The following is a 22,443-nucleotide window of genomic DNA, read 5'->3' as shown; positions in this document are numbered from 1 at the left end:
TAGCCCACGAGCCGTTCAGTGTTAGCAGGCCTGGCAAAAGCAGATGAATTGTAGAGTCTGATACCACCTCGCAGGAATGATCTCCTGTATTGCTCCTTTACACACCAGGGTCAAATAGGTCTGTTGCTAAAGGTGCTCTTAAGCATGTTGTGTAGGTGATAGGTGGCGTTGCCCAGGATCGCCAGCAGTTTCGCCATCATTCTGTCCTCACGTTCCTCCTCCAGTGTAACCAGACTGGATTCAGGTACAGACCCAGCCTTCTTTATGAGTTTCTTCTGTCTGTTGGCATCCTTTGATGTGATGCCTCCTACCGAGCACATCACAGCATAGAAGATTGTGCTCACAACAACAGACTGATAGTACATGTTGAGCATTTTGTTGCATACAAGGGGCTGGGCCTTCTCAGGAAGTAGAGCCAGCTCAGACCCTTTTTGTAGATGGCCTTGTTTTTGAAGGACCGTTCCAGCTTGTCGTCCAATTGAACAGGTAACTGTAGGACTTAATGATCTCCACGTCATTCGCACTGATTCTGACCGGAGAAGGTGAGGCGTTCTTCTTCTTGAAATCCACCATGATCTCTTTTGTTCAGCTGGAAGTGGTTTTCCCCACACCACTTCACAAAGTGGTCCATCAGGACCCTGTACTTCTTTGAGAATTTCCGTAGATAACAGGATTCGGAGTTGTACTTGAAGTCCAACGTGTAGATGGTGAACAGGAAGGGAGATAGCACAGTTCCCTGGGGGGCCTGGATGTTATCACCAGACGTGCAGACACACAGCTCTGCAGCTTCACAAACAGTGGTCTGCCAATCAATTAGTCCTCGATCCATCCGATTGTGGGGGCATCCACTTGCATGTCCTCCAGTTTATCCCTCACAGTCTAGGCTGGATAGTTTTGAAGGCACTCGAGAAGTCAAATAACATGATCTGCACAACACTGTTGGGAGGTGGGAAGAGTAGGCCCTATGCAGCATGTATAGTATTGTGTCATCCACACCCACATGTGGTTGATACACAAACTGCAAGGGGGTTTAATGCTGAGCTCACCAGTGGTCAAAGGTTACTAGGACCATACTCTCCAAGACCCCAATTACTTGTATTTGTGGGTATTTTGTTTGCAGTCTCTCAGTTACTGAGTGAATAATGTTATGCGCAGCTTCCACATTCCCTGATGGTGGAATGTAAACAGTGATGGTAATGGCTTAAATTCCCTTGGCAGATAGAATGGACAAAGTCCGATGGCAATCAGCTCAATGTCTGGGGTGCAGAAACTCCTTAACAGAGATATGTCCCGGAATTTACCATCTTCTTACTGCTTGCGGTGGTATCTCTATCCGCACAAACCATGCAGAATCTGAGGATAGGCACATTTGATTTGGGTATCTGTTTGTGTAGCCACGTCTCGGTGAAACAAATGATACTGCACTCTTTGAACTCCCTCTGAATTCTATTGAGTGCTCCCGGTTCATTCCCATCTTATTTGCCAGGGACCTTACATTCCCTGTAATAACTGCAAGGATGCAGGGTTTAAATCTCCTCTTCTTCATTCTCTTTTTAACACTGGCTCTACATCCCTGTTGTCTCCTCTTTAGCTCCTCCGGAATTGAGGGCTTTCCTCTACCTGCAATAGTTGATCGCTGCAGGGCGATTAGCTGATCTTGTGTGTAGATAATGCCGGTGGAAGCATGGCTTCCAGTCATTAGAAGTGATCCAAGGCCAAAGGAGAACAATAAAATCTATCCAAACAACTGAAGCATCCCGATGTTGAGTGATGTCGAGTAGCATAAAACAACATATTTGAACATGTCAAGTGCTAGATACGATGATAAAAAAATAAATAATAATAAAAATGATGACAGGGAGCTGCTACAACAGGTTGCCACTAGCACGGCACTATCAATAGAATCATTGTAATTTTTTTTATACACGCAGCCTCAATGCCTTCATTTTCCACTGCATTCTGATATCTAGCAACCCTGTAAGCAGCAAAAATACCATTTATTAGCAAACAGTTCTCTGTCCCAAGAGACATCTAATGGAATCAGTTGAAGGTCAAAGGTCACTGCCTGAATGCTGCCCTGCATTCTCTCAGACATGGGGTCAATTGGTGCAGCCCCCTTCCACAGGTGAATCAGGTCAATTCACCCCTTGATCAGCCTGTTACAGTTGATGCTGACAACTCAGCACTAAAGTAATAGTGCGTCATCAACTGAAGGACAGAAGAGAATAAACTTCATTTTTATATAGCATTAAAGTTATAAAATAGATAAAAGAGGTGCAGAGTTAAAATGCGACAAAGATGGAACATAAGCCGATTTCCCTAAATCTCTTTTTAATGTTTTTTTTTTTTTTTTTTTTAGTGAAAATCAGGCCCATATCTCTTCACAACGACTTATATTGTGGTCTCATTTCATCCACACTGTTGTATTAATGTTTTATGTGATCTAAATCTATTTTAATTACGCTGTACTGCATTCTCTCTAATTACTATTTTTCAAACTCAATTAAAGATTGATCACTGAAAAAACGTCTTTTATGCCTCACTAAAGAGGCTCAGTTCTGTTACCATGCCAACATAGATAGTAAGTTAACAGGTAAGCATGGGTCAATCAGGAAGGAAAAAGTGAATATGCTTTAAAAGTTTCATATGCTAAGGGAAGCTCATGATGGAGCTGCATTGCCATTACACTCCAGGAGTGGTTTTTGTGCTTCAGAGATTCTCACTGCAAAGCACAGTGTCAAGGAGTTTGGTCCTTTTATAAAAATGGCTGCGATAACCAAAACATCGACTTAACTTTATTGTTTTAAACATAATTAATATCAATAATTAAATAATAAAATTCCATGATGTTAAGTATCTTGCAAATACAATCTATTCTTAAATTAACTTGTGCGAGATGTATGTTTGTCAAAAAATAAACCATTGCATTGTTTCCTGACAATTAGTGAATGGTGTAATTGTACTGCCTTGTGTCATTATTGTATCCTTAAAAAATCACTTTAAACAAATGATTGAAAAGTTGTACTACGTGGTTAAGTATGTCGTACTTTTTCATGATGTTTACATTTATTTATTTATTTAATTACTGATTAACTGATTGATAAATTGATTAACTGACTGATGACTGCCGATGCACTGATGTTGATAAAACAGGAGACAAACAGTTCATGAGCATTAGCCACTGTGAAAACATCTAATTAAAGCCAATAATTCAATTAGCCAGGTCTTAAATAAAGAATAGGCTCACATTTTTTCAAGTCTATTTTCAACCACTTCTGACATTGACATACTGTATGTATATTGAAAGCATGATTTGTCCGGGAAAGTCTTCCTCCCGTCCATGCTGGTTACAAAGAGATCCCTTCCTAAAGAATTAGTGATGGCGGAAAAAGTACACAGTCCGGGCAGTTGTGGGTAAAAATTCATTCTAAAGTTCACCTGAAACTAACTAAAGAGGTTTGACCCATGGGACCTTAACAGACATCCATCATAATGGTAACAATAATGAATACACAGTTAAGGTTCTGGAACGGTCATGGCTTGGTTAGGTTTTGGCAGAAAAACTACTGCGTTAGGTTGCGAATTTGAATGTGAATTGGCTTCTATCAACCTTTGCAACACATGTTCTTGTTCTGGAATGTTTTAGCACTGACCGTCAGCTCTCTTTCAAATGAAAGGACAGAGTCATCCTGCCTGTGAACTTCACTGTTAAGTGTACATCCACGGTAAAGGTCAGTCAGCAGGTTTTTTAGGAATGCCAGGAGTTATCATCAACAACAGGTTGAGATAACATCACTCCCTCTGCTCTGCTAGAGGCACAGCAATGACCTAAAAACCCATCTGGCTGTGTGTATGTGTGTGTAAAAGGCATTTAACCACAGATAATTTGAGAGGAAACATTTCCCGTCTAAGTGCTTGTGTGTGCTGTTTGTATGGGCATGTGTGCTTGTGTCGATGTGTATGTGTGCATGTGAACATGCATCCATTTCCGTGTCCATTTGCATGCAGGCAGATACATAATCTAATCTTTTACAGTCTGATACATTCCACTGTGCTTCTTTTGAAATGCTTTATTCAAAATACACAGTGCTGTATTAATTAATTTATTTTTTCATTCCACTTGAGACTCCACGAAACTGGACCATTGTTCTTAATCTTCTTACTATTCATGGGTAAATGCCATGACATTCTATTTTACCTGGAAAGTTATTTTTCATCTGACATTTTATTTATGTTTTTGTAACGCGAAATGACAAATGGTAAAACAAGGCACTGGGGCAACAGTCAAGTTTGTAAACCTTCAAACAACAAATATAGGTATGTCAAAACAGAGCTTAGAAAATGCAGACTTTTTAAACAAATAATCTCATAACTCCATAAAAACTGGTTAAAGACTTCTAATCACTGCAAGTACAGAGGAACACAATATAAATTTTATTGAAAAAATTTAATTCAACTAAATGACTTTAAAATTAATTCATGTGCCAGCTTTTTTTGTGTGGATTTGAGACTTCAAGTTTTCAAATCCATAACAAAGAAACAAGAGTTTACGATAGAATCTAGAAACTAGTAAACTCAAGTTGGTTGGTTTCATTTAATCAAATCCACTGGGGTCAAATAAAGTGGGAAAGCTGATGGACCTTCTTAAATTTTTTCAGGGCAGATCTTAAGTGTAAACAAACACAGAAGATAATATCTTTGTAAATCTGGAAGTGAGGTCCTGAGGTCACCAAATGTGTTTGATATACCCAGAAAGGACCAAGTTAAATGCAAAAGTGGTTTCTTGTTACATTATATGTTAAACTTAAACTTAAAGTTATACCATAAAGTAAAACTTCAATTAACCCGGCACAACCGTGCCAACTTTTCTGCTTTGATCGAACAGGTCTCACTATTAAGCACTTGATTGTTCCTTCTTGCCTCCTCTGTGCCTGAATTGCGGTCCTCCCACCTGTCTCTGCCACCCCTGGGTGTGACAAACTATACCTTAAAAATTCCACATATTTACCCCTATTATGCAACCACAACAACTGCTCCTGTACCAATACACAATATCCAGTCAAATCCCATGCAATTTGAGGTGGTGCTGCCCTGTTTTTTCAGGATGAAAAAAAAAATGTTGGAGGCAACTTATGAAGTATGACGAAAGAAAAAATACTTAATACTGTATATGTTCACTGTAATAAATTTTTTTATACATTCCCCTCATTCATAAAATTAGAGGTATGCATTTGATAGGTGTGCTCTATTTACAGATAATCTGGTTGATGCTTGATCAGTAACTAATCTTCCAGTCTGTCTATTTTCTCTCTTCATCTTTCACAAGGGGACACAGGCAAGCTCACATGCAGCACTGTGTCTACATGCATGTGCAGAGCAACGCACTGATGAAATAATAATGGAAGACACAGAGTGGGACAAAGTTAGTGAACCTCCAGTGACACATACAAAATTAATTTTGTGGAATAGGAATTATTCAGGAAATGGATGCGCGTTTCATTTGTGGCACATGACAGTTTATGGACACAGAATAGATAAAAGGAGACTCTTCTTGTTTTTGTCATATGGAAATACAAAGGGTATCACATGGCCTGTTACTGGGATCAAAATAATGAAACCCAAAAGTTCAGAGAACACAGCTTTTACTAACCAAATACTGTGGGTTATGAAACTGAAAGCATTAATAATTTCATGTTTTTAATAATGTAATAAATTATATCCAATAGAATTAAACAACACATAAATGCATATTGACAGGATGTTACCTTGAATTCTACATTACAGGTTTTGGCACATGAACTATGCAGTGAAAATGTATGTGAACTCTTTAATTCTTAATAAAAAGAAATAGATTTTGCAATGTGAGGAAGAACTGGTTTAGATTACATTACACAACAAATACAGTAGCCAGCATGTTTATGAACTGTATATGATTCCATAATTTCTCTCCCTCCCTCTTCGACTTCCGATACTGGGTTTTTTTTAATTTTCATTTTGTGCTGTGTATGTGTCTTGGAAGACAATGTGGCTGTAAGAGGCTAAAGCTGTGTAAGAACAGAACAGGCTACATAAGGCCAGTCATCTGTGATGGCCATTACAAGTCTTGCTTCACCAAGTGACGTGTGTGTGTGTGTGTGTGTGTGCATTTGTTTGGATAAGAGCGTCATTTTGTCTTTCCTCAGATCACAGCACTGTTTGCAGTTGGTCAACAAAAAGATGGGGAGCTACAGAGAAAGAGAGCAAAACTCAGTGAAATAGAGAATGCAGGGAAAATACATGCATTTCCCTCAACTATTAGTAACTACGCTAGTATTAAGTTTCAGTTGAGTTATTTCAACTGAGATTGAGGATGTCTGACATAAACATTAATTATAAAGCCCATGGGGGTTATTAGCGGTGGTAATTAAACTTAATCAGGTTTCTAATTGAAGGAAAGTTCTTATTAAAAACTGGGTCTTATATTTATAGATAAGTGGGCACAGTGACACAGCTACAGTATTTACAACAGAGTGCATTTGGCAACCACAGACCCAGGTTGTAAATATTTTTAATTAACTACATCTAAAGGAAAATATTTCCTACTGTAGAAATTGTGTCATTTCTTATTGTGAACTCTTCCTGACATCATCATAATCTTCAGACAACGCATGCTTGCAGGTGTTACCTACAATAAATGCTGCCATTATAGCGGCAGAGTCTTTATATATCTGCACAATATTTCATAAGCTACTGTATGTATGTGTGCTGATTCTTTGTCAACATCATCTAGAAAGCTGAGTCATTATCCTCTTCATTGAAGACATTAGAGGGGCACACCACTGATTTTTCACTGTTCATATTACACATTTCACATAATCACCTTTCATCAAGATCAGTTTACTCATCATGAGGAGAAGTATTCAGCCTGAAGATTTCTGAGGTCTGAGAAAATTACTGTGATCATCATATCATAATCCAGTTGCATTGTGGGAATTATAGGGGGTCCTGTAACTTTATGTAAGTAACTAAATAATTTGATCACCCCTTTAGAAAATAATAGAGAAATCATCAGCCATCTAAAAGTATGGCAAAAAGAAGGCCCTGTCATTTTTTGACAAAACTTTCTTCTACCGCTTATACTTCCATTCCAGTGCAGTATCTATGAGGTACATGGTGGAAATGAGTGAGTGTTATACATGCTGCAGAAGTCCCCACTTAACTGTAATACTGGTAAAAAAAAAAAAAAAAAAAAAGCCATAAAAACAAACAAACAAACCAAAGAAAATACAGAAAAAAAACAAAACAAAAGAAAAAAAAAAAAAAGGAAACTGAGCACTACAGTATATGTGATATAGATGTGTATTGTATGTGATAATTGTCGTTAAATGCTAGTGCCACCTGACTTTGAATGACTGGTTTGATTTTTTAAAGAAAATGTTCTAAAATATTCTACATCATCTGTTATGTTGCTTTGCTTTACTTTTACTTTTAAAGAAAAATAAATAATTACATGTAGGCATACATATTTATCAGCTAAGGGACACAGAAATATATAGGTTCTTACTTGCTTTTTTGGCATACTACGTTGATAACATGATATTTTTCACCATTTCTCATAAACTGTCATTCCCTCCTTCCCCAGAAAATAAGTAATAAAAGTGTAGATACTGGTATTTCCCAGTTCACGCATTGATGTTTGAAGTAAAGCAACTTTGTAAGGCTGCTGAGTTAAAGCAGTAGCCTGAGCTACACTCTGAGAATCGATTGATGGCTTAGCATGTACGCACACACTTCTCTCAGACACAGATATACACTCTCTCACTCATACACTCACGCACACACGCATGCACTCATATTAAACAGAAGTGGTTCAGCCAGGGGACAGCCAAGTTGTTGGGAAAGATGGGGAGAGAGAGATGGAGAGCAGGAGCGGAGGAGGCAGAACAAAAAGGAAGAAGAGTGGCTTTAGTCAAACTTAAACTCTCTGTGGCACGGAAGACTAATCACGTAACTATCTCAGCTTTATTTACCACTTGCCTCTCAACTCCAGGATGTCCTTCGATCCTAGGAAAGTAGAAAAGAGAGAACGAAACAAAGAGAGGGAGAGTTTCAGATACCAGTGCCTGTGGTATGCACCCAAACTTTACACTAGCATGACAGACATGGAAGTGAAAATGACAGTGGGACACATGATGAAAGCCAGTGTCACTTTTGAAAAAGTGCAGTGACTTGTAAGTGTTGGACTTGAAATGTCCCTGTTGTCTCAAAGGCAGAGATAAAAAAAAAATCACCGTTGTTTTCTTTATATCGGGAAGCTCAGCAAAATCCTGTCCTGTTAATTGATACATTTGCTGTAAAGTTTCCAAAAGTTTACGTCTCCAGTTCTAAGGCAGGTTTACTTGCACTTCTTGTCAAGTGACATGTTATGAGGTATGTTGGAGGAGGTTTATTCTCGCATGAACTAGTACTCAACTTTTCACGCTCTATACTGTAACTTTTACCTCTGTGTGATTTGTCTTGTTTTGATCCCCTCTATCAAAAAGACACCCATCTATTGATACTCATTTTTTATACTACAGTCGAATGATATGAATAAGAAAAAATTCAGACAACCAAAAGTATGAAATGGAAAATTCATTGTTATAACGCGGTTCCAGATTGTTCTGGCCCACTTTGATCCCTGTGTTTGCGTAAATCAGAGAGGGGGAGAGAGAGAAAGAGAAACACTGCTGATTATTATGTGTTAATACTGATGATTTTCTGTTGTAAAATATGTTTCACGATGAAGCATCAGTCTCTCTTCCATGAGCATGCTTTAACAGGATGATCCCAAAAGCGCATAAAGTGGTTACCTGCTGTAAATTTGATTATCCTGTCAAAATATCCACCTATTTAACATCCGCCTATTCATAATAAGGAACCACCCTTGGAGGAGGGTGGTTCCTTATTGTGAGAGGTGAGGCGGTCATTTGGCAGATCCTGAGAGTTTCCGATAAGGTCTATTCAAACCCTTATCTTTTAGTGGAATTCCAGAAAGGTTGAGTCCCCACTACACAGCCTACTTTAAACGGCGTCAGTCTTATCGTAATTTATCCATTTATTTGCCAGAGTAATGATGTGAAAATGCCAGGCCACTATGGTTTCTCTAAAGTAGATTCTCAATAAAAGAAAGACAAAAATCTTGTTTGTATAAAAAATGAGGTGGTGGTGTTATTTTAGCTTTTTGAACAGAGGAATTTACCTTATAAGCCATGTACATACTGTTAAATATTCACCCTGGTATTTGTGTTATATCGTTAAGCGAGAAGTAAAATTACATTTTTCGGCCTCCAATTTCTTTTCGGATCATTCTCTCTGTCCCATTCCTTCACTTTTTTTCTTTCTCGGAGCAGTCCCATTGTGTCACAGCAGAAACAAAGGAGCAATCCATGGGAAAAGGAAATGACAAGTAGAAATGCAGAGTTGAGCCAAACAAGGAGAAAGGGAAGGGGGGGGTGGTTGCAGACATCTAACAAGTTCTGATCAAAATTCAGAAGCAGATCAAGTGGATATGAAGTTTGCTTCAAACAAAAGTCCCCCCACCCCCCTCCCCCAAGCTCTCTTATGCCTCAATTCTCCTTACCCCTGTGGCTCTTATCATCTCTCCCTGTTCCTCATGCCAGCATTTTTTTTTTTCACACCTCCTCCAACCCCATCCCCATCTCTCCATTTCCCTTAAGGCCATGGGTAGCTCTCTCCTTTACTTGTACACCCCTCCTTCACACTCTGCTCTTACGTGCCTCTTTAACTCACCCCCTCCACCTTCCCTAAGGCCCTTCGCTTCTTCTCTCCCCGCAACTGATGAAAGGAGGAATAAATGGAGGAGTGCATGTTAATTTGTGGTGGCCATTCCTGACAAGCTTTAATCCGAGTGGGGAATCATGAGCCAAATCCTCCAGAGAACAGAGATAGATAGTGTGAGCGAGAACTCAGTCAAGGTCAGAGTTTTTAGGGGACTTCACTGTTAAAATAAGGTCACTCATGTTAGTTTATCTCGTTCCCTGGAATTTTCCTGAGTCAGCTCTTTAAAACTCAACTACCTGTGTGTGCATCTTCATCGATAAGGAGCACTCTATACTTTTGTTACAGCCAACAAATCATGTGAAAAAAGAAATTTTGCCAAAGAGTAAGTTCATCTCATAAAACTTTGTGACTTCTCTGCCCTTTCCATTGCACTCTCAGTCCTAAGCTGAGCCCTACTGACTGGTCCTCAAACTTAGTAGTATAATTTTTTAAAACTAAGTATTTTACTAAAAGTGCTAGGCACTGTAGTTTTGTTTTTTTGTTTTGTTTTTTTAAGCAGAAGTCATTCTAACAGGAGTAAACTATGCATTTGTTGTGGACTATTTAAACGTTTGACTCAAAATGAAGAACAGTGCCAATGTTCATCATAATGAAAGAACACTATGTGGCACAATGGAGCACTATGACATTGAGGATCAGACATATGCTTTAATTCTTCACATTCTTTTGTGTAATGTGTTATGATTTGTTTTATGTTCATTGTGTTGTATTTATTGCCATTACAGTTTTTTTTTGTCTTACCTGAGTTAAAAAAAAGAAAACAGAAAAGAAAGACTAGAATAAATCTATCAAAAATAGAAGAAAACTGTTCATTTCTTTGGTCCTCGATAGTATAGTATAAATGGTTCTGTATAGATTCTTTACACTGTCTTCTCAAGCCAAGAGAGCCAAGACTTAAATCTGTGATATTTTTCTGTATATAGTACAAAAGCAGAGCGGGACTTTACATCTCTTCCTTTGAGCAGCGGACAGGTGTTTTGGCTCCTGTATAATTAGCTGAACTCACACTTGTTATGAAGGATATTTTTATCAGCAGTCTTATTTTACTCTGAATATTTGATAAGCAACAAGCCACCAGCATGGAAGTCCTTTCTACCTCTGAAAGTCAACTGGTTGTGGCACTGAGTTGAGTCTTTAGAGGCACTTCAGTCCTCCTAATTGGATCGCTCTTTCCTCCTTCTCTGTCTCTCATCAGGTAATCAGTCTACAGTCTCCAAAAAATGGCTGGATGTCAACGGATGGACTTCTGTAACAAGCCTTAAAAAGTGTAATGCTTAAGGGAGTCTTACTTTGCCTCATCTCTTCTGTCTTCTTTTTCACTCTCTCTACCTCTGTACCTCTCACTCTTATCAAAGCCGTGATAGTGAGCGGTTCAACAGAATGACAGTACCAAAGAGGAGGAGAAAGAAAATTATGTCTGTTTTCTTCCTTCACTGCTGTGCACTCCTCTCTCTTTTCTCTGCTCTTGTTTTGATTTGCTCTATTTTCTGCATTGTCACACATCCAACATCCTGCTGAATGAAAATAAAACCAGCTATGAAAGAAGAGATGCAGATGGAGAATCACAGTTGGAGAGAAATAGCTAAAAATATGAGGGCGTTTGGTGTGGCCAAGTCAAAGGAACTTTTTCTACTCTCTCTCTCCTTGTCACTAAAAAAAAATGCCTAAGGACTTATGATGACTCACTACTCACTGACTCTTCCAAAGTGTCCTTTTTTGGCCCAGATTTGGCAGTTGTCCAAGGAAAATTAAATTTTTCACGCCATCTTTGACATAATTGAGTGTGTTATCAAAACACCAGGGCAGCAGTCTTGTGTGCAACAAAGTAAACTTTGATGGACCACAAAGGGCTAATTGTAATTGTATTGTGATTCTATGATTAGAGGAGAGTTATGGGGCTATGCTCGAACAGACTTCACATTGGTTGTGAAGCAACAGACCATACAGTCTTGTAGCTCAGTTGAGGTGAAGCAAAAGACAAGCAGCGGGTGCCAGACAAATTACATCTTAAAGTAACTGTCTATGACATTTTGTATATCTTCATAAAAGTATTTTTAACTACCCTATATCACAAGTGGATATAGAACAGAACAAATCACCATTGTTCATAAAAACATTCACATTACTGCTGGAAATGTTTTAGCAGTATTCAGGGTTGAACAGATAAAAAAAAGACAATAAAGAAACTGTAACTGCATCATCAAAATGCAGAATTAAATAGACACAGTTGAATCTCTCAGTGGAAGACATGCATGCTAAAAAGGAAAGGGGCCTTCCAAAAGAAAGAACGCTGGCATTGCCTTTCCAAAACAAAAAAAAGCTCATAAGATAAGACAGACGAGAGAAAAGATGCAGATATAGCTCTTAGATTGGTGCTTTTTTTAATTTCAGACTTTACTTTACGAACAGCAGCGTGTGTTGAGCCACTTGCGGTTGCTGGAACTGTAATTTGTTTGATACTAATAGTTATTTATAGTAGCCTACAGATGGGGGACAAATTAAAGGAAAAGAAACCAAAGTGTTTTAGTAATGTGAAGTTCTATCATGAGCTTCCAGAAAGTCTGCAGTGTTCCGTGTCATCAATTCTTCAAGTTTATTGAACTCTACTGGGGGAGATGAGCCCCGTTCTTCCAAAGGACATTCCCTCATTTGGTGCTTTGATAATGGTGGTGGGGAACGCTGTCTAACACATCACTAAAAACATCTCCCATAGGTGTTTAGAACCTCTAGAACCTTCTCATCGACCACTAAACATCCTAAAAAATTCTGAGAACCCCCTCAGTAACCACTAGAACCTTATAAAGGACCCCTAGAATCTTGAAATGAAAGTAAACCAATATAAAGTTTGTTAGTAAGCCTCAAACCAGGTTTTTCCTCCAATTTGTCACCTGTCTGTAGCTAAATGACCCCTATGCGACCTGTTTTTTTCATTCATTCCATTTTCCATTTAGTCTCTTCTGGCCGCTATTGCTGGCTACAATAAACACAAGTGAAAAGTATTTGTCCTGATCAGTTCACCCACAATTTTCCCAATGTTGTAAGCACATATCTGCATTTAGTAGAATGTCATATGGCCTGAAACTACCACATCTACCACAGATTTAGGGCTAAAAAAACAAGGTACCTACAGCTTACAACTAGCTCAAATTGCTCATGCTGTATTGCAGCAGTACAGCTTGATGTATCTATCCTCACTTTCTCTACTGTGCTGTGCCAATACCTGAACTGTCTGTTTGTGTAGAAATCCAGTTAGCTAAGCTGCTATCACTATGATTTAGCTGTAGTGGATAACTCAGTGAAGAAGTCTGATGATGCGTATGAATCAGTGCTGCCTGCGTCACCTTTTTAGCGACTGTACACTTTGACTAAAACAGTGATATTACAGTGGCTTCTTAATCATGTGGACACAGTGTCTAGGTTTAATGTTGCTTATAGCCTACTGCCTACATTGCTTTGTTTGTTTGTCTACTGGATTGGCCGGCTGGTAAATGTGTTTATGTGAGTGGGCTTGTCTCATTTATATTAGAAACTTCCCTAGTCTCACCCCTGTGACAGGATGTGAAAAGAGTATGCTCAAAGGAGCAAAATTAAGACGAACGAGACCAGGGGGGGAACAGTTAAATGAGGACAGAGTTGAAGAAGATTGGGAGAGGAAGATGGAAATAGAAAAAACATGAGTGCAGAGATGCAAAAAAAAGACGGGAGACACAAAGCAGAGGAGGATATGGTAGAAAGAAGAAAAGAAAAATGGAGTAAAATGATGGAGGATTGTATATAACAAGATAACTGGAAGTTTCAGTTTAGAGAAGTAAGCAAATTTGACACAAGGATGTCTTGTCCTCAACAAAGTGCTTTCCCCTTTTACATTCCATCTTCTGCATTCCGTCTCACTATCAATGTGTTATTATCCGTCTGAGTATCTTCCCCGTGGTGTAGGTGGGTGCAGTAATGGTCCTTATTGTCAATTTGTGTGTGTAGGTGAATATTTTGTTTGGTTTTATTTGTCTGTGTATTTTGGGACCTTGTGTGTTGGAGTGTGTGTGTGTGTAGGTGTGTGTGTGTGTCTGTGTGTGTGTGTATGTGTGTGTGTTTGTGTGTGTGTTTGTGTACAGCTGTTCATTGAGTGTTGTGTAGAAAGTGTCATGTGGTAGATTACCTGTTCAGAGAGGTACAAACCTGCTGCAAAGTTCACCTGCAGAGCAATGACACCAACAGAAGGCAGTAATCCTCCTGAAACACCGATGACATCTTCTATCTCATTAATGGAGCAACGCCTAGATATGTAAGACTGAAATATTACTTTCAAAGATAGAAGAATTTTTTTTAATTAATATTCACTCGTATAACATTTCACAAACTCATCAGATGTTACCTGAACACCAATAAACTGTGGCTTTCTTGTCTTACCATTTATAGCTGCCAACTCTCAAAGACTTTAGACGCTTTCAAGCTCAACACATATCACAGCACAGTTTCAGTAGTTTCTTGTAAAAAAAAAAACATCCTCATTTAGCAAATTGAGCAATCTAATTTATCCACTAACAAACTATTCTTTTTCTAGGTAATGATATTGCGATGACTGCATTTATCTTGACCAATTGAGAGACCGAGACAAAGACAGATGAACTGAGAACAGTCTTTCAGGAAATTTGGCACTAGAGACACATCATGGAAAATCATGCTCATATTCTTAAATGGGCTTTTAGCACACAGTGTGGATGGCAGATTGGTTTAGATGAAGAGTTTCCCAAATAACAAAAGGACTCTCTGCTGTTACAGCATCCCGGTTTATTTCAGGTCGTACTAACAGCTCTCCACTCCATTCATTTCACCCTTATCTAAACAAAGATTTAGTTTAATAGCTAGCCATTTACACAGATGAGCAATTTGCAAGGAATTTGCAGTTGATGGCCAAATACACTCACTACTACACAAAAGTATACACATAAAAGTGCAATAGGTCTAAGTTAATGATTGTAAATAATCAATTTCATGATAGTTACCCACTTGGCTATTTAGACATTTACATTCTTTGAAAGTAATTGCATTGAGAAATACATTTTGCAAGTTTTAATCCTGTGTACTTGTGTTAAACGTTCAGCTATCATATGTGCCAAATTTATGTAAAGGCTTTTTTTTTGTGATTTTATATTAAAATCCCTTTTTTCTCTCAATAAATTTTAAGCATTTCTAATGACTCACGCCGAATTCGAGGGCATATACATACTTTTATGCAATTAAATATGATTTGGGGAGACCAGGTAATCTGACCCAGTATATGAAACTATACCTGACTGTTAGCAAGTATGTTGTAGGTAGCAGATCTATATTGTAGAAAGAGGTGGGTGATCTCAGTTGGTAAAAACTCTGCTTACATTTTCAAATAATGAGGCTGAATTCTAATTTATTCATTTCTCCGACATCCTCCAACTTCATATCTAACAATGTGGTTGAGGGTGGTGTGGCCCTCTACAGCTCCATATCTCTCCGTAGCTCTGTATTACATTTGCTAGACCACGCTCCCTTTGAGTGATCCAATCAAATTTGAAGGATGTGATTTAAATCCCTCTCGAAACTTTAACTGCTTTGCGTTAAAAATCTCGGAATTGGTCATATTCCCCTCCACATACCTTCAGAAGTTGATAAAAAACTACATTTCCTTGCCTGTTCAGCTCAGTGTCTGTGATCAGTGTAGGCTGATAGTGCTGACGATGTCCAATGTGCTTCTTGTACAGTACAACCAGCACTTCAATCCAGCGAATGCAAACAAGTCTGCCACTTCATATAAGAGCTAGCTATGAATGGAGTAAAAACAGAGGGTGGGATAGGAGATCTCAAACTGTTATATTAATCACCTTTAACATGTACATATTCTGATTGAACACTATGAAAACTAATGAAAAACATTTTTTGCTTGAAATTCTTTTAAATACCATGTAGTTGTGACCTTCTGTCTTATGAATTGAACCATAAAGCTGGTGGTTATTGTTCGTCACTCCAAGTTACATTTAAGCAGGTAAAAACAACACTGGTCATTTGCAGAGTTGACAAAATGAGAGGGTAGCTTTGAGGCTTGCATCAGTATTAGCATGCTATTAACACAGTCCCCAAACAATGAGTGGAGTTATTTATTATTTATTTATTTTTTCAATGCCTTGAACTATGTCCAGCACCTTAGAGTGGTAAAGGCTGTCCGAATTTCTACAGACATTTACCTTTTCTTAATATAAAAAGGGTTTCACTGATTTGAAATTGGGTTGCATTGCATACATGAAACACATTTCCCAGAATATCTGCTCCTGAACACAAGATCAGAAAAGAACACACCATCACACACACTACATCAAAATATTTTTTAGCAGGAGTTAGACACCATCACATTTTTTCTCTCTCACACACACACACACACACACACACACACACACACACACACACACACACACACACACACACACACACACACACACACACAAGCAAGCACACACACACATGCACACAAACATACTCAGACATACTCAGACATACCCTGCAAGTTTTTCCCAACTCTTCTTTTTCTGTGCTAAAGGCATGTTCAAGGTTACCTTTACTTGAGCCTTTCCACTACACCGGTTTCACAGTTGTCATTACAAAAGTCTTCTCTTTTTCTTAGGGTAGTTGATTTGTTTGGCATTTTCGAATTAGGGTTCAATTATTCCAAATAGATTGTAATCTAAGATGGGCATAAGGAAAACACTCACATATGTGTACCAGTCCCACATACAGTACAAGCACTGTTGAAACCAAGCTATTTGCTGTGATGGGCTTTTGTAAGTGGTTTCCATGGTGAAAATTAGCCAGCCAAACCACCTGCGTTGATTACCCTTTCAGAGATATGGGGATACAAATAGCAGTAGTTAATCTTGTTTAGGGCACACAAATTCATTGTGACAGCTCGGCTGCTTCCACCCCGCAGACTATCGCAGTGTAAATTGAATGGGCTGATTGTAAAAGAGAGAGAAAAAAGAAGAGAAGGCAACTACCATAAGCTAAAAAAAAGAAAAGCAAGAAATAGTTTTGGGTCTAGTTCGGGCTGAATTTAAATTGTTTGTTATAGTCTGAGTATAATTTTTTAATCTTAACTTTTAAACTAGGATTTGGGTATTTGTATGCAGATATGTCTTGACCAAAAATGTGACAGTGTTGGGGTTGCTTTAGGTGAAATATAGTCTCACCATTTTTCATAATTAGCCAATAAACATGCAGGGTGATATTGGACCCAATAAAACCCTCACAGCCCAAGTACGCAGGCAGGCAGACACACACCCACACACACGCATATATGCATGCAAAGATCTGCATACAGTTGGACAGTGATCTAAATGCATACACAGCAGTGCAGGTATATCAGCTCTTGGAGTCATTTAGATCAATTCTTCTGGAGTGAAGAACATCGACAAATAACACTACAGAAAAGAACATGCATCGGCTGACTTATTGCTGTAATGATTACATAGGTCATAGAGGGTCATACATCTTAGAGCATAAACCTCTCCCTACAGGGGACACACTGTATATAGAAAACTGTGTAAATTAGATTAAGGGGAAGCAGATCAGCAGCAGTGTTGGGCAGTAAAGTGGACACTTAATCATAAATGTTGCAAGGAAGTGGTGCCTTTTGAGATTGCATATATGAATCACAAAGGCAGAGAGGCTCTCTGAGGGGTAAAGATAAAAAAAAAGGTGGGCTGTATAGCTCACAGACAAATATGCATACACAAACCACACAAACAGTTACATGATGCCCTGAAACTATTATTAGATATGGGAAAAGACATTCTACTATACGTGTGAATCCCATACACAACCTTTGCCTGTGTGTCTTTTTATGTCGAATGAAACAAATGAATCAACTAATCAATAAACAATCCCATCCTACACACAAGTTAAGAAAACAACGTTGACTATTTTTTTTTTTTGTGATGGCTCAGAATGAGTAGGCTTGGATAAATTTGATGTAAGCACACAATAGAGGAGCCCTTCGTGTGCAGGATATTTGCTGAGGAAAATTTCACCAGCATTATAGTTTTGCAGATCTTGACTTCCCATTGTATCTTAGCTATTGTTTAGATTCCGTTGCTTCTGTATGCGTTTTTTCCCATTTGGCCTCAAACACAAATTGATTTTTGAACACTCCCTGTAATTTTCTGTAATTTCCCATTCAGTTGTTTGCTCCTTTAATGTAGGCATGTGGTTGTGCTCCAACCACATTGTAATTAAACTACATTGTTAACTGCAATGTGACAAAATGGCTCTTTAAAATATTTAATAACTGCAATAACAAGGGGAAATCATTTCGGCAACCCTAACGTAAACTTGATGAGAGTTTAGTTGATTAATTACTTAATCATTAAATGATAGATGATTAAAACAAATTAATCTTATATATTCAAAACAAATTGTGTTTCTAAAGTTTCTACTCTGATTATCCCTGTACATTTTGGCCCTATTTTGTTGGCAGGATTAAAATAAGACAAAAGAATATTAGCACTCTGATTTATTTTTCTGCCAATCATTGGTTTGTAAATGTTTTATGGCTAAAAGTCTGTGACTTTGCATGCATGGCTATGACAAGCCGTCTGACCCAAAATTGAATACTTCACTTTCACATACATATATGCCAGTACTAAGCACTTACACAAACATGATGATGCCAAACGCAACAGCAAAAGTTTCTCTGTAACAGCCTTGGGATCCAGTGTTTGGGACAGGGGACTTGATTTTTTTTTTCTGATTTGTCTAAATTTTGCCATTCTTGATGTTATTATTTTTATAAGATGTTTTTTTTAATCTGCTCTCTTTTGTTACAAGTAAACTTTAAAAAAGAAAAAAACCCCAAAAGCTTTTTGTACTTTAATGTAATTATTCCTCTTATCAGGCTTCTAGGGATCAGTTCATTCTTTTTGAAGTAAAAGATACTGGCTAACTGGGGAATATAGTTAAATTCAAGGCTCTGTTTTGCTTTTGGCGCAGATCCATCCTCTGGATCCATGGAGTAGTGCGCCACTTGGACACAAGTAGGCGACTGATCAACTCCCTGCTGGGTCACCCGAGCAAGGGTATCTGATAATTAAAGACCCCAAACACCCTATGACCACTTGGTTTATCACTTATGACGTGTCCACCTGAAGGTGTATTGCAGAACTATCACATTTGGCTCAGCTGGATGACATCCATGAACAGAATGGTGATGGCTGGAGAGACAGCACACAGCACGGAAAGATGGCAACTGAGACAGCAAGGGCTAGCACCCTGAACTGCAGCTCCTGAGATGGAACACCCAAGCAAGCTGTGAGGAACCCTTCTGAAACATAACCCCAGGGATTCTCAAGTGGTGGGTGGGGGGGGGGTGAAAATCCCAAATGGATGGACCTATTGCCAAAGACCCAAGCAAACGGACAATTCACTAGGAATGCAGTCTGTATTTGTGGCAAGGTGTGTAAAAACCCAAAAGCTCTGAAGATCCATCAGACTAAGATGGCCTGCTTGAGGCGGGAACAAGTGGAGCAACATGCAGGAGCGGTAGCTAGTACTACAGGTTCTGAAGTGAGAACCTGATCAGACGGAGGATGAGCCAGGCTCAGAGTCACCCCACAGTACCCGGAACCTCTAAGCAACACAAGTCCCCCAACAAAGCAGGATGTCTGAACAGCGTTGGGTGAAGTGGCCTGCTGCTGAGAATAAGGAATGGCTCCAGTTGGATGAGGATATAGACAAGATCCTGGAGGTGAAGATGCTGACCAGAAACTCAAGACTATATGCACCCTCATAACGAGCATAGGCACAGAACGGTTTGGCATCAAGGAAAAGCTAGGTACAAGTTGTCCAGTGAGGCCAAACTGGTGGGAGCTCAAGATCTGTCAGTTCAGACAAGAACTGAAATCCCTAAGAAGAGAGAACTGCCCTTTTCGAACTCACAGAGATCACAAGGAGGAGGCTCATCATGCTAAGGTGGGTTCTAGTGGCACCGAAGGAAGGGCAAGGAGAAGGACCAAAAGCGTGACGTATTTATCACCAATCCCTTTGGTTTCACGAAGAGACTACTGGGACTGAAACAAAGCAGCCACTTGTTCAGTAGAGGAGATCATCCACCATCTCAGCATTACCTTCAGTGACACCTCCAGAGAGCAAGACCTTGGCCCATGTGAGGTACTGGTGAAACCTCCAAAACTGGTGACCCAATTCAACATCTCTGGGCCCACCCTGAAAGAGGTCAAAGAATTAGTCGGGGCTGGCTGCAAGAGCAGTTTCCATCTCTGGGCCCAGCAAAGTACCCTATAAAGTCTACAAGCAGTGCCCAAGGTTCATAGAGTAACTCTGGAAGATCTTAAAAAGTAATCTGGCGGACAGGAAAGATTGCTGTGGATGTATGCTGAGAGGGTCTGGATATCGAAAGAAGAGGATTCAAGTAACATCGACCAGTTTCGTATCATGTCGCTGCTCACCGTCGAAGGGAAGCTCTTCTTCAAGATTGAGTCCCAAAAGCTAAATGAGTTCCTCTTGAAGAATGCGTACATAGACACCTCAGTACAGAAGGGGGAGTCCCAGGTATACCTGGATGCCTAAAGCACACAGGAGTGGTGACCTAGCTGATCTGGGATGCAAAGGAAAGCAGAGGAGCCCTTGCAGCACTCTGGCTAGACCTAACCAACACCTATGGATCCATCCCACACAAGCTTGTGGAAAAAGCACGGACAAGACACCATGTGCCAGAGATGATCAGGAACCTCATCCTTGACTATTACAGCAATTTTAGGTTGAGAGTCTCCTCAGGGTCATTAACATTGGCCTGGCAACAGATACAGAAGAGCATAAACACCGGCTGCACAATCTCTGTGCCACTTTTCTCATTGGCCATGAACATGTTTGTCAAATCAGCAGAGGTTGAATGTAGAGGCCCCATGTCAAGGTCTGGTACACAGCAGGCCCCTATAAGAGCATTCATGGACGACCTCAGTGACAGCAACATCTGTTCCTGGGTGCAGATGGCTCCTTCAAGGGCTTGAAAGACTCATCTCAAGGGCAGGGATGAATTTCAAACCAGCCAAGTCCAGGTCTTTGGTCCTGAAGAAAGGAACAGTGGTTGACCTGTTCCGCTTTACCCTGGGAGGGACACAAATTCCAACAGTGACAGAAAGACCGGTCCAGAGCCTGGGGAAAATCTTCAACAGTTCTCTGAAGGATACAGCCGCACTTCAACAAACCAGGAGCGACTTGACAACCTGGCTCACTGTGAACACTAAGTCGGGACTTCCAGGAAAGTTTAAAGCCTGGATGTACCAACATGGAGTCCTGCCAAGGTTACTCCGGCCACTTCGAGTCTACGAGGTGCCTGTGACAACAGTGGAGGGACTAGAGAAAACCATCAGCCAGTTTTATTGGGAAGTGGTAGGGGCTCCCTCGGTCCCTATGCAGCATTGCCCTGTATGGGCATTCCACCAAGCTGCAGCTCCCCATCAACTGCTTGTCAGAGGAATTCAAGGTCACTTGAGCCAGGGAGGTTATGATGTACCGAGATTCCTATGATGCCAAAATCGCCTCGTCAGAGATCCTTGTAGGGGCTGGGAGGAACTGGCAGGCACAGGAAGCTGCTGACAGAGTGGTGGCATGGCTGCGGCACAGCATTTTGGTCGGCAATGTGGTCGTGGGGTGGGCAGGACTGGGCAGTTTTCCCATATCAAGCCCGTGGGAGGGAGAAGCAGTTACTGGTTCAGGATGGGAATACGAGCAGAACTGGAGGAAGAGTGCTGCAGCAAGAGGGTCAGCATGTACAAACAAGGCGCATTGGCCGGTGGGAGCATGCGGAACAGTGTAAGATCACTTAGTCAGAGACAGCTCAAGTTCCCAGAGAACATCGAAACCACTTCACCCCGCCCAGACATTGTGTTAACATCCGAGTTTACAAAAAAATTTTGGACCTACTGGCACTTACTGTCCCCTGGGAAAATCGTATTGAAGAGGCGAACGAGCACAAAATGGCTAAATAGGGAGAGTGCAGGAGCAACGGCTGGAGACCCCGTGGTGAGCCAGTCGATGTTGGGTGCTCGGGCTTTGCTGGCCAGTTGTTGCAGTGAAGTCTCAAACTCCTTGGAGTTAAAGAACTGCAGTGCAGAAAAGCCATCAAGAACATCGTGCAGGCTGCCGAAAAGGCCTCACGGTGGCCGTGGATCGCCCTATGACCCCGGGTTTATCACTGATGCCATGTCCAAGTAGCACCTGAACTAAGAACTTGCTTGGTAAAAAGTACATCCATGCCAGTGTGATTACATTTCATTAATGTCTTAAGAGGTTGATTGTCAATAAAAACTCTGTGTCATCTATACAAAATATACTAATGTTTTAGCATCTCTAAGAATTACATTTATATTAGGCAATTCTGCAATGCAACATTTACATTCAATGCCAATGTTCAGTGCCAGTGCAGAAAGTAGTGTGGCCTTTATGTAGTTAAGTGTCCTTAACCAAGTCTTTTAGTTTCCTTACAGTGGCCAATCTAGGCCAATACCTGCCTATAACAGTCTAGCCTTAAATATGGTTTTCAGAACATTTGTTTTCACAACCTCTGGGGCATCATTCCAGTTTGCA

At 40.0% G+C, this 22,443-nt stretch overlaps 1 pseudogene; it reads left to right on the top strand.

Moving 5' to 3' along the window:
- Positions 1-19,498: 19,498 nt before the first annotated feature.
- On the top strand, positions 19,499-21,673 carry LOC120792175 (annotated as a pseudogene).
- The last annotated feature ends 770 nt before the right edge of the window (positions 21,674-22,443 follow it).

The sequence above is a fragment of the Xiphias gladius genome, chromosome 7, assembly GCF_016859285.1.
Source record: "Xiphias gladius isolate SHS-SW01 ecotype Sanya breed wild chromosome 7, ASM1685928v1, whole genome shotgun sequence".
Classification (NCBI taxonomy): domain Eukaryota; kingdom Metazoa; phylum Chordata; class Actinopteri; order Istiophoriformes; family Xiphiidae; genus Xiphias; species Xiphias gladius.
Note: the sequence above shows the minus strand (reverse complement) of the source record. Positions and strands in the feature narration are given on the sequence as shown.